The 12105-nt window shown below is 38.4% G+C and overlaps 1 pseudogene; it reads left to right on the top strand.

The window, feature by feature from the left end:
* LOC149207100 (protein CHUP1, chloroplastic-like) overlaps positions 1 to 12105 on the top strand; it is a 62910-nt pseudogene that overhangs the window by 38728 nt on the left and 12077 nt on the right.

Genomic DNA, 12105 nt, shown 5'->3' with positions numbered 1-12105 from the left:
CCCAACCAGGGCTCACATGTTTTTTATGTTAATGGATTAGCTGACGATCATGATTCCTGATCTGTTGATTTGTGAGAACTACAAACAAGGAAATCTTATATATAGAACACAAATCTGTATTGTTCGGTATACATTGAAGGGAGGATAGTTTGTAAGTTCAAATTTCCGAGGGTTTGGAAGATGTAAAACCAGTGATTGTGGAGGAAACCTGTCAGGATTGAACAACATGGTTTTTTTCGGCCCGACACTGTTGGCAACTTTGTCAGCTAACATCTAATGAAAGTTGCGAGGATTGACCTTGGGTGTGTCCTCTAGCAGAGAATCTGCTATAATCATAAAAGGAATTGGACAGGTTTTTTGTCATGGAATACCCCATGATGACCTTTTGAGCCTGCAATTAAATTGAAGAGCTTCACACTTGTCTCGACCATGTTTTTTGTTGACTCATTACAAAGGAGCTCTTATTTCGAGATCCATTGTTTAAATTTTATTTCTTAGAAAGTGTTATGTGAGTGATGTAATTATGGTTCAAAGAATATAGTGGCATTTACTTTGGTCAACTATTTTCACACATTTGTGTCTTTGTTGGAACTGGCCATTCCAACAATAGACAAATTTATTTGTAGGAATGATTGACTACTAGATATAATGAAGACATGACACTAAAAATGGCAGTATCAAAGATTGGAGGATGATGGACAATCGAGTTTGTGTGAATTAGTGTGAGTTTGTGGAATAGCCTCATGACATATTATGTGTCACATACATTTATTAGTAAGCAAGTCTAGGATGTTTTGTAGTGGTCTTTGTAAAGTATGTACCTGGTAACCCTAGAGTTGGAGTGTGTAATGTAAGCCAGATGAGGCATGTGTACCCCCATAAAGTTTGATGTAATCTTAAAACCACTTTGTATTTGTAGTATTGGTTTGCAACCACATGTGAGAGTGAGGTGAATAAGAATTCCTGTAGGCATGGTTTAGGGTGAGCTGAGAAAACCCTGGGCCTGGTTAAGTTGGGTTTGTGGTGAGCCTTAGTGGTTGAATTGAGTGCCTTGGTGGTAGAGTTGAGCCTTCGTGGCTAAAATGAGTGCCTTCATGACAAAGTTGAGCCTTTGTGGTTATGTTTAGCCTTGGTGGCTTAGTTGAGCCTTGGTGGCTGAGAGCCCTTGTTGGCATGGTTTAGGGTAATCTGATAAAACCTAGAGCATGGTGATGGTTAATTTGATCAAAACCATGATGATGATAGAGGGGGATTTGCATGTATAGGTACATGTATGCAATTATAATGGTTGACAGAACCATTTATACAAAGCACATCCTAGTAGACTGGTAGTTGCATCGGTTGGCACCCATGAATTTCGGTGGATGGTTACTCCTTTATATGGACATTGACATATTCTTTTGTTTTTTTTGAACAAGTAGACTTTGTAAATTAATATTGAGACAAGTAGTCATTAAGGGGGAGTGTTGGAAAATGTAATTCCTACTTGTCTTAATTGTTATTCTTGTTATGTAAAGGAGTTTGTTCCTATTAGTTAGGAGGTGTTTCCTAGATTGTTGTGTGGTTGAGATATTCTCCCAACCAAGTGATTGTGCATCCAAGATAGTTTCCATATCTTGAGACAAAACTTCATATATTTATTTGTAGCATTATTTGATTAAAGATAATATATATTTCCTTATGGAAATTTAACATTTTTCTCAAAATTTTACCTAGATGTCACATAGAGTTGAAACCTACTCAGATACCATGTGTAACAACTTGATCTAAAATGTTGGGAAAACTTGTTAATATTATGCAAGCTCCCTCATTAGTATTAAAAATGTGTTTAGGATCATCTCAAATTATCCAAAATGTGAAGGATTATGTGTCAAGCATTAAGTGTCTTTTATGAGAAATTTATGAGATTAATTAGTTGTTTAAAACACATATACAACAAGTAAATTGTAGAGAAGTAAAACACACCAACTCATAACGCAAAGTTGATAAAGGAATTCACCCCTCATGGGCTACATCTCCTTGGACCTACTTCAATGGCTAGGCCCTCTTTGGATTAATGGTCAATTCTATGATTACATGCACCTGTAGTGTGCCAATGGCTTTTCAACCTACTCCATTACATTCAGAAGACCCAAAATCCCCAAAAATGACTCTCTGAGCTCTACAATTGGAGTTCAGCTGATTTAGGCTTGGCCTCCTCTCCTGGTGGCCCTCATTTTCCTTAAACTTCAACATAGAAAAACCATGTACATAAGTGCCTTTCTACCTCTGCAACCTATTCCACTGTGTTCAAAGCATCCAAATCGTCTAGTAATGACTCTTTCTAAGCTAAAATTGGTCAAAAACTGCCAAAGTTATCGCCTCTTTAGTTTTTCCTAGGAAATCTCCACTAAATCTAGAGAAACTCCATTTAACTCCGCCAAATTTGGAGTTAGCATCGAATTTATTAGACCTACCAAACTTCTGCCAACCTAATATTCCATTAATTAAGGGTTAAGTAATGGTTAATTAACGTTAAACTCGCTTAATTCGTTAATGGTGTAGTTATGATGCAGGAGCATGAGACAGGGATGGAAAAGACTTCAAAATTATTCCAAAAATACAAAAAAATCTACAAGCAAAGGAGTGGGATCCTTTAGCCATCAATTTCCATGTTTTTCTAGCTAAGCATAGAGCTAGAATATAGGGTTAGATCATGATGTAATAAGTGTTAATTAGTTCACTGTAGTGGATATTCTTGAGGAGAATACCTTGCAGAATTGATAGGATTAGTTAGCGTAGTGGAGATTCTCGAGGATAATACCTTGCAAAACAAATAGGATTAATAAATTTCAGCCTCTGTATTAGGATCTGGTTGTTAAGACAAACCAATATTTATGTAACTTTCACGATATTGTAAAGGTATTTTTACCGAGTTGTTTTATCTCATATTTCTTAAGGAAAGAAGAGGATATCTCTGTGTATTGGTTGATCCTAGAGGCATTGTGACCTCTGAAACCCTTTCTATGTGTTAGCACTCACGTTGTTCCCCAAAAGTAGTGGGAAAGGGGAATACAGCCGAGGTAACCACTAACCAATATTTTAACTGCAGATTCTAGCCAATCTGCAACCAAAGAGGGCTCTCTCTTTAAAATTTAGCTTTGCTTTGAGGTATTTTAGGCTAGTAATGAAGTACAAGTATTTGTTGGGTGCTTGGATGGTGACATTCAATAAAACAGGGCTGCAAAGTATGAGAAGTTCAGACCATTGGGTTAATGGAGTCAATGAAAACAAACTTCTGGGTATGGTTTCTTATGGCAAAGGAAGAAGTACAGAGCAAGATAATTAGCCATGGAACAATTTTCAAGCTGGAATAAGATGAAATGGAGTTAGGGAATGAAAGGAAATTAAGAATCTTTCATTATGCTAACAGAGGGAAAGTGGGTAAATACTACCAAGGAGAAGTTAAGAATTCCTTAATTGTATTCAGGGTGCAAGAACCAGGGAGACAGGAGCAGTCAAGAATTCCTGCCTATGCTAGTCCTGAAGAAAACATAAAAATTGATAGGAATTGAACACAGAGTACAGCAAAGTAAATTCTGGGCTATTCTTTTTTCCTGCAATTTAGAATATGATATGTAGATGATATATAAAACACAGGAACAATAAAACAAGAGTTAAAAAGACTTATTGATCCATGAGGTAATACGAGAATTCTGCAACATATTATTCTGCCATTAATTCCACAACCAGCAAGTTCATCAGCAAAGCATTCGAACAATCTTTATTTAGAAGGGTTCTCAAATTTACAGTGCAGGTCCAGAATGATGTTCACCAACCAACAAGAATACATCTCTAGAGGAGGTATTTATACAAAAAGAGTTACAAAATATCTCATAGAGAAAATATCAAGCAATAAATTTATCCATCTACTTCTTCAAAGGCAGTAAATGACATTGAAAACAGAGCGCATTGAATGTAGGAGTAACTCTGTTGTACTAGCTGCCTTAGGTGGTTTGATATAATTGAATTTTTGAGTCAACAAGTCAGTTGGTAGTTGTCTCTTTAATTTACGTTCCTGCGTTGCTGTCCTGGCCTTTTCATCTGTGCTTGGTTCCGCTTTAATGTGTTTTGGCGTGCCTTCCTTTTCTGTTGTTTTCATTCTCATGATGTGTGGCACGTACATTGAACTTGATTAAATGCAGAGAACCAAAACTACCTCGGTAAAACCTCCAACATGCCCTGCCACCATTGGTCTGTTAGCAATTGGTGTCTTTGCAGTTTTGTTAATGTTTCATCAGCTTCAGTATACCTGTAGTAATTGGGCTGGACTTCAAAAAGATGTGTTATCTCATGCTCAATGTAGAACAGATTTTCCAATTTGTCACATAAGCTCTGTCAAGAGGGAGGTACTATGTCTTCTGAAGTTCTTGATGATGCTATGATCTAATTGGTAACATATGTATTCACCCTGTGTGCATATTGTTCATGTGTCAACAGTCTTTGATTGTTGGTCAATAAGCTGGGTAACCCTTTGCTCTGCAAGACTGTGAACTTCTCTGTAAAGGCATTTATTTCTCTCTGCATTTCTTAGCACTTTATTTCCAGATTCTGTACAAAATTCCTCATGGTCAGCACCTTTTTCACTGTCAAAATGGTGTCTGTTCTGTCCCTGATATCCAGAGCTGCTAGTTGTTCCCTGGTATGAGTATTCAAAAAATGAATTAGTTTATTGGCCTGCTCGGGCATGTTTCCCAATAATGCTCTGGCCTTTTGAATCTCAACTTGAGCTATTTCTATCAATTCAATTTTCTCATGGATTGTTTGAATTGATCTCCATTGATCAGTGATGGAATGGCCAATTTTGGTCCACAAAATTGTTTTGATTTCTGATAGAGTTTTATGCAGGGTAAGTTCTTTTTCTAAGGTTTTTACCTTATTTTCCAGGGCCTTTACCTCTCTTGTTTTTTTAGCTACAGTTATATTGGATTTATCATAATTCACCTCTAGCTTGGCTAGTGTTTCTTTGGCTTCCTTTAGCTCTGCCATTTGGAGTTCTAAGGCCTTTATTTCCTTCATAATCTCTTCCATGCTCAGGCTGGTATCTGATACTGTTGTTGTTGTTGTTGTAGTTGTTGCTGAAGCTGAGGTACCTGTTGTTGATGCTGGGACAATGGGAGGGACTGCTGCTGTAGTTGTAGGAGGAGCTATTGTGCTTATTGGAGTTGTTTCTGGTGGCTGGGAGGCAAACTCTCCCTATTTTTATTGTAATGCTTCCTCCAATGCCTTCTCTGTTTCTGCTTGTCTCTCATTCATCCTCATCAGCAAACCCATCGTGTCATCCTATGCTTTCTACTGTGCAACTTCTACAGCTTGAGGGTGTATTGTAATCAGCAGCTTCAATTGCTTTCTGAGGGTTGCAATATCTTCTTCTTTCTTTTTTATTAATGCTTAGATACCTTTGGGATCCTTGGGATCATGTCCCAGCTCTATGATAATTTCTTCTAAGGATTTAATCCTGTTATCCTTAGCCAAAGAAGAAGCTTTTTCCAATTCCAATTGGGTAGAAGTATTATGTAATGAATTTTGCAGTTTGTGAGCTAATAATGCTTTGTCTACCAAGGTGGAGTACACCATTTCTTCGGTTTGTTTATGTAATTCAATCTGGTCCATTGGGTGGATGTCTTTAGAGAAAACTTCCAGATTGGTCCTGATATAATCAACAGCTGACTATGGCTGCTGCATTGTGGGCTTGAAGTGACTAAGGGTCATTTTCCCTTCTTAAATATCATAGGCTACAATTAGCCTTTATTGATTTGCGGGAGCCATTCTCAGTAATTTATTATAAAGTTGGATCCTTACTCGCTCATTTCTAGTTTTTATTTCAGTAAATTCTTTCTTGATATTCGAGCCTTGCTTGCTCTGTTGTTTGCTTTGTGGCTTGGTGGATGTAACCTCCACACCATGCTGCCTCTCTAGCTCTTGCTGATATGAGCTAGCTGATGTTTCCAAAATTGGAGGAGTCTGTTGTTCAATTCTTGCCTCACCGCTCAGGTTGCCTGTTGACTCTCCCAAGAGTTCCTCTTCAGAGTAAGGATTTAACCTTTGCCTCTTTTCCCCTTGCTGTTTTGCTGATCCAGTTGCAGGTGTATCTTCTTGCCTGTCTCTTTTCTTTCCTCTTTCCTCATTGAGAGTAGTTTGTAACACAGGGATTTCAGGTACCTTTGTTTGTGTTGAAGGACCTTGCCTTGGTTTTGTTCCTTTGATGTATCTGGCTGATCTGCCATTGTTTTCTGTTCCCCACCTATTACTTCCTTGCCTTTAGCTGATGCTGTGCTGGCCCTTTGTGATGGTTGTTGAGAAGTCCCGGCAAAAGATGTGTCACCTCCCAAGTGCTGGGGCAGCTTGAAGGATGCATGTCCAAAAGAGTCCAGGTCAAGCATTTTTCAAGCCCTTTCATAGCCCTTTCCAGTTTTTCTTCTTCAGTAATCTCTTCAACTAATGTGCCTTCTACCCATTCTTGTTGATTAGCATATTGTTGAATTTCAGGGATTTTGTGGTGAACATATCCTGTAAGCTTGTTTTTGACTCTTCTATAACTTATGAAATGTTCAGGGTCATATGGTGACCAATGAAAACTTTGTTTCAACATAAGTTGATCTCTTAATATCTTATCTGCTTCCTCCCAGGCTTCTTCCCTTTTATTGAAGATAAAAGGGCCCAATTGATTTCTTATCTTGAGCTGTGCCTTTTTCCTAGCACCATAGAAATGAGTCAAATCTGAACTAATAAATTGCCTGAAGTATTCCAGGGCAAAGAGTCTCATAGGGACATACTTTGGCAGCTTGTAGGGGGATAGCTCACATCCATAAATTCTGATCACTATGTGATTTTGGTAAAAATACCAGTCACCAATACTATATTCCTTTGAGAGATGAAAAATTTTCTGCATTTCAGCAGAGAGCCTGGCAGGAGGAGTTATTAATAATAGAGAAGTAGTTGGATATATGAATAGGTCTATAAACTCACAATATGTATAAGGGGAGTTGTGGACTTCATGGAATACTGAGGTCCAGAAAATTACAGACCTCCTTTCTCCTTTGAGGTCCAATCTTCTAAGAGAAATTTGAAAACTATCAGGTTGATAGTACAACAACAAATGATAGATGTAGGATGTGTATTTGAACACTCTTTCTCTGTCCAAGCTCATGAATTGCTCATGGATTTTATTGGCTATGAAGGTGGCATAATCATATTGGACAACAGGGGGCTATCCTGGAGTGAATATGGACATCAACACTAAGACAGTTTCATCAATATGCTCACTGGTTTTGAAACCCAGAATGTAGGAAATTATATCAGTAATGAGTATACCAGCTTCATTGAACCAGGCCTGATTGAAAGGAGGTGGCTACCTGGGCTGGCAGTCTGGTTTCATGAACAATTGAGAAATTCTTGTAATCTCTGAACTGGGCAGTTTGGCACCTTGTTCAAGCAAGAGTCCCATGGTGAGGGGAGCCAGAGGATGAGTTGGCTTAAAGTTCAACATCTCATATATGGATTGAGGAGTAATATAGAAGAGGAGAGTCCCAGATGGAGCCATAACTGCTCTTTGTGTGGGATCATAATTTGCACAACATAAATGGATGAAATCAGGGAGGACATTTACTGAAGGGAGGTAGTAGATAGACATGTTCGACTCCCAAATTCCAAAGTCATCAATGTTGCTTCTGTAGCTATTTCTAATTTCACAAAAGGCTTGCAGGTGAGGCTTGTCACCCATCGTATCCCTAATTTGGAAATCCCTGTCAGCAAGGGGCATCCATTCTAATTCCTTATGTGGTACATTCAAGGGGGCAACATTGAGGGCCACTAGAGCCTCCATTTTCAACAAATGTTATGACTTCTCAACTTGTGGTTAGGGCGTTTGCAGCAATAATATGGTAAAATGACAGTTTGTGGGCTATTCTGTGGTAGTCGGAGGCGGAAATAAGCTTAATTCCTACTGGACGAGTGAATTTGCAGAGGGAAACACAGTTCATAGGTTTTCTTTGAAAAAATGGGTAAAACAGTGATGTTAATGCGAAGGTGTAGAGGTAGCACAGTGATTTTAACTCGAATTCTGGTTATCCAGAGGATTTTTATAGAAAAACTTGAAAATACAGGGTTTACAAGCGAGTTTTGGGTAAATACATGTTCTATAGATGCTTGGTGCACAATCTGGGTGGCAGACAGAGCTGAGGAACTGAGCAGCGGAGTTGATTTCCCGGGGTGGTGGACTGTACAGCGAAAATGGCATTTTGGACGTTAAAAACCATGCAAACATCGCGTAGACAAAACAAAGTGAAATGGACAAAAAACAACGTTTAACAGATTTTTAACAAAAATTTTGATTTTGGCGAGTTTTTGGCACGCTTTGGTCAGGTGACGTCATATTTTTCGGTAGCGGGGGTACGGAAGGTGACTTGGCGCTGATGTGGCAGACACAGTGGACGGAACAGTGACGGGGTGGCAGCGGACATGGGCGCTGACGTGGGCACTAACATGGGCGACAACGTCGGCAACGGAAAGCGGGGGCGGTTTATGGTTTCATCGCACCGCTTTATGTACCATGGTGGTTTTGGGCCGAATGGACGCGATAAACTGTGGGGGTGACACGCGCCCCGTAGTATGGCGGGAATACCGCTTTTCATCAGGCACTATTTTTCGGACATCAGAGGGGTTCCGATATGGATGTGAGCCGTCCGATCTGTGGGATCGGATCCGACAGTTGACGGGACGAAGAGTTGGTGGAGGCTTATGACACGGGGACCCATGTAATATTTAACGTTTTATATTGTTCTCGGGGTATAAAACATTGGTCATCGGGATTATCATATGGTTTATGTTGGCGGCCTTGGTTATTTGTTTAACCAAATGTTAAACAAATCCCAGTGGAGCACGTGGAGGGTTGTTATTGGCCCCGGGTGGACCAATAGCTCCCGAAAAAAATTAACATATGGCCATAACTTTAGCCGCAGGGGGATATTTATGATAGTTTGGGATTTTTATGTATATTTTTATAAAAATAGGGGTGGGGATACATTATACAGGAGCTATACAATAAATTTAACATTAATATGGTTTTATGAATGTAGAACGCTAAGTTTGTAAGGTAGAAACTTAGGTTTTTAGGGAAATGAGAGGGTTCTTAAGCAGCAAACTTGGGTAGCTTAGGCTTAAGAGAAGACAAATGTTTTACACAAGAAATGTGGCTTTATTCTTTAAGCAAAATATCATTCTACTTAAATCTTTACATGAAGATGTGGGGTATTTGAGAGTATTGAGTAGATCTCAATCTCTTTAGGGGAGGTTAGTGAGTAATTGCTGTGAGAGGAATGAGGGGAAGTTAGACATGCAACATCTGATTTGTCACCATATTTTTCCAATGGTAGATATGATACCTTTGAGATGAATCATCTTTAAAAGACAATATTATTCATGAACCTGCTTCTGCAACACCAAGACTACCTACCCATTTTGCTATACCTAACATTTTTTCTTCATTTTCCTCGGGTGCATTTGAGCTAGCAAACCCTTTCTCACTTTTGTTTTCTTTTAGCTGTCCTCCTATCTAAGTCTGCCCTTATTTCTTCCAAGGGCTCAGATTTAGCTGTTGAGACACTTTGCTTCTCTGCCTAACTATTTGTTATCCAAGCTTGAACTGTTTGGACAAACTTTATTCTTTATCTCTAAAACAAGTACATTCAAACATGGGGAGGCCAAGGTTGAGCTATTGGGCCATCCATGAAGTGTGACAGAAGTCACTGATTGCACATTGTGAAATTCTTCAAAAAATGACATAGTAGTGGCATTTTGGGCTAGCACACTTTCCTGGTCCTCTCTTTTGGGGTTCATTTTATTTTTTCTTGACCAATTCATTATTTTTCCCTTTGATTATTCTTTTAGGGCATACCCTCTTTACATTTTTAAAATTTTTTATTTTTTGGAAAATATGGAACATTTGCAGCATGGAAAGGATGATCATATTTGGCATATGAACACTTGTTTGTCTGTTAAATATGGTATTTATGCATATGTTTGGTTTTCTCACATCGCTTACTTGTAAGTCTTTATAATAGTGGTTCAGCCTAGTTTTCTAGTTAATACTCTGATAAGAGTCAGTTTGAGTGCTTTTCCTTCATATCGGCATGCTCTGTTTCCAATTTATGTAGCATTTTAGTCTCGCAATCTAAATTCTTGTTTACACTAAGAAATAGTGAAAAACATAGTCCAAATTTGAAATCTGGACTTGAAATCTTATAAAGCACGACCTATATCCATATCGAGTCTATAAGCACTATCACATCACATCGCTTCAGTGGAGAGGAACCAGGCTTATTGAACCACTGAAATCCGATATTGCAATACAATCGAATCCAAAATATTATAGAGGAGGACTTATATTCTATCGGGGTCGTGAAGTGTTATCGCATCACATTGTTATGTGTAAAGGGAGCATTGAACCTATCAATTAAGATCGTCAATAATGCTACAGTATTATCACATCGGGGAAAGGCCGATGGTGAAGCGCCAATAGTGTTGTTCCATTTCTCATGGATTAACCTGCCAATAGTGTATTTTCATGTATAATTGCATTATGGGCATTTTAACCTGTCGATAGTGTATTTTACGTATAATTACATTATTGCTATTTTCAATAGCACCGACAGTGTATATTGTAATTCCTATGGAATTACAACGCCTATAGTGCTAAAATGGGCCTCTGTTATGAAATTGTTCCTGATAACAAGGGTTGAGCCAATTAATGGAAAAGGATTGGTGATAGTGGCCAAAAAAGGAAAATTTATAAAACAGTCAGTCTAGAAATAGATGATTGATACTCCAGTTGAGGAAGATGAAGGGATTCGGCCAGAATTAGAGGAAATTGTATTAGGATTAGAGCGTTTGTCGATATCACCTGCACCTAGGCCACCAAGTTAGCACTTAATGCTAGCGGTTAAGGTTTGCAAACTTGGTCACATGGAGGAGGTGAATGCTAGCGGTTACCTCCAATACGACACATATTCAAAATTTAAATACAATATGTTCCCCATACTTGTTAAGTCATACAATGGTGGTGTAGTGGTAATGTATTGCACTTGTGTGGGCGAGGTCATGAGTTCGATTACCCGACCTACCACTATAATTTTAAATGACCTTTGAGATGGCACGTGGTGTCCTCTAGGGTTGCCACATTTCACCCTCTCATTGGTCCAACCAATGTGTTGTTGACCAATTTGATGCCAACAAGAGTCAAAATCCGGTTAAGCCACTTGTGGGAATATTCCTAGAATATTATTTTTGCTGACTAGGCTGTATGGATGCCTAGTCATCTTCCCAACCACAAAATTTTGCATGTTTGACAAAACGGACAGCGGGCTCTAACTTTCTCATACAAACTCCGTTTTGAGTGAAATGGGTTGTCGGATCGTATCGCTAAGATGGACAATGTCATTCAGGTTTTGATCGATTTTGAGCAGTTTGATTTTTGAGTAAAATTTTGCCCCTATTCTAGACTCCAATTACAACCCGAAAATCAAAATATATATCTAATTATATCAATGATGTGATTTATAATCAATACTCAAACTATTTAAGTAATTAACATAAAATTTTCGAAAACACGAGCATAGATGACTTACCTGTAGTGCCGATATCTCTTACTTGTGATTTCAGAGTTGAATGCTATTTGAATTCTGCCAACCGCAACACAGTTTTTGGGGACGACTATACACCCAAATGTAGGCTCAACTGCACATAACCATTCTACAGTTTGTCACCCCAAGCCCTCAATCAATTACTACTGCCAAGGAATCCTTTGTCTCACCAGACTTTTCTTCCAAAAGAATGAATGAATAATATCATCCTCCTCATCATCCACTAAATAGATCAACCGATTCCAAAAATAGAAAGAAATATGCATGCACACATTCCATGTGTCAACATGTCAATTTTTATTTCTTAATTTTAATTTTTACTTAATTCAATATTTTACGTAATTTAACTCTTTCTTTATTCCTACTATTTTTATAGTTTACTCTTATATATGTGTGTGTGTGTGTGTGTGAAGTTTATTATTTACTA

The sequence above is a fragment of the Pinus tabuliformis genome, chromosome 1_2, assembly GCF_031772625.1.
Source record: "Pinus tabuliformis cultivar Carrire ecotype Pingquan chromosome 1_2, CPIR1, whole genome shotgun sequence".
In the NCBI taxonomy this organism is placed as follows: domain Eukaryota; kingdom Viridiplantae; phylum Streptophyta; class Pinopsida; order Pinales; family Pinaceae; genus Pinus; species Pinus tabuliformis.
The sequence above is the reverse complement of the archived record's forward strand: the minus strand, read 5'-3'. Positions and strand labels throughout refer to the sequence as shown.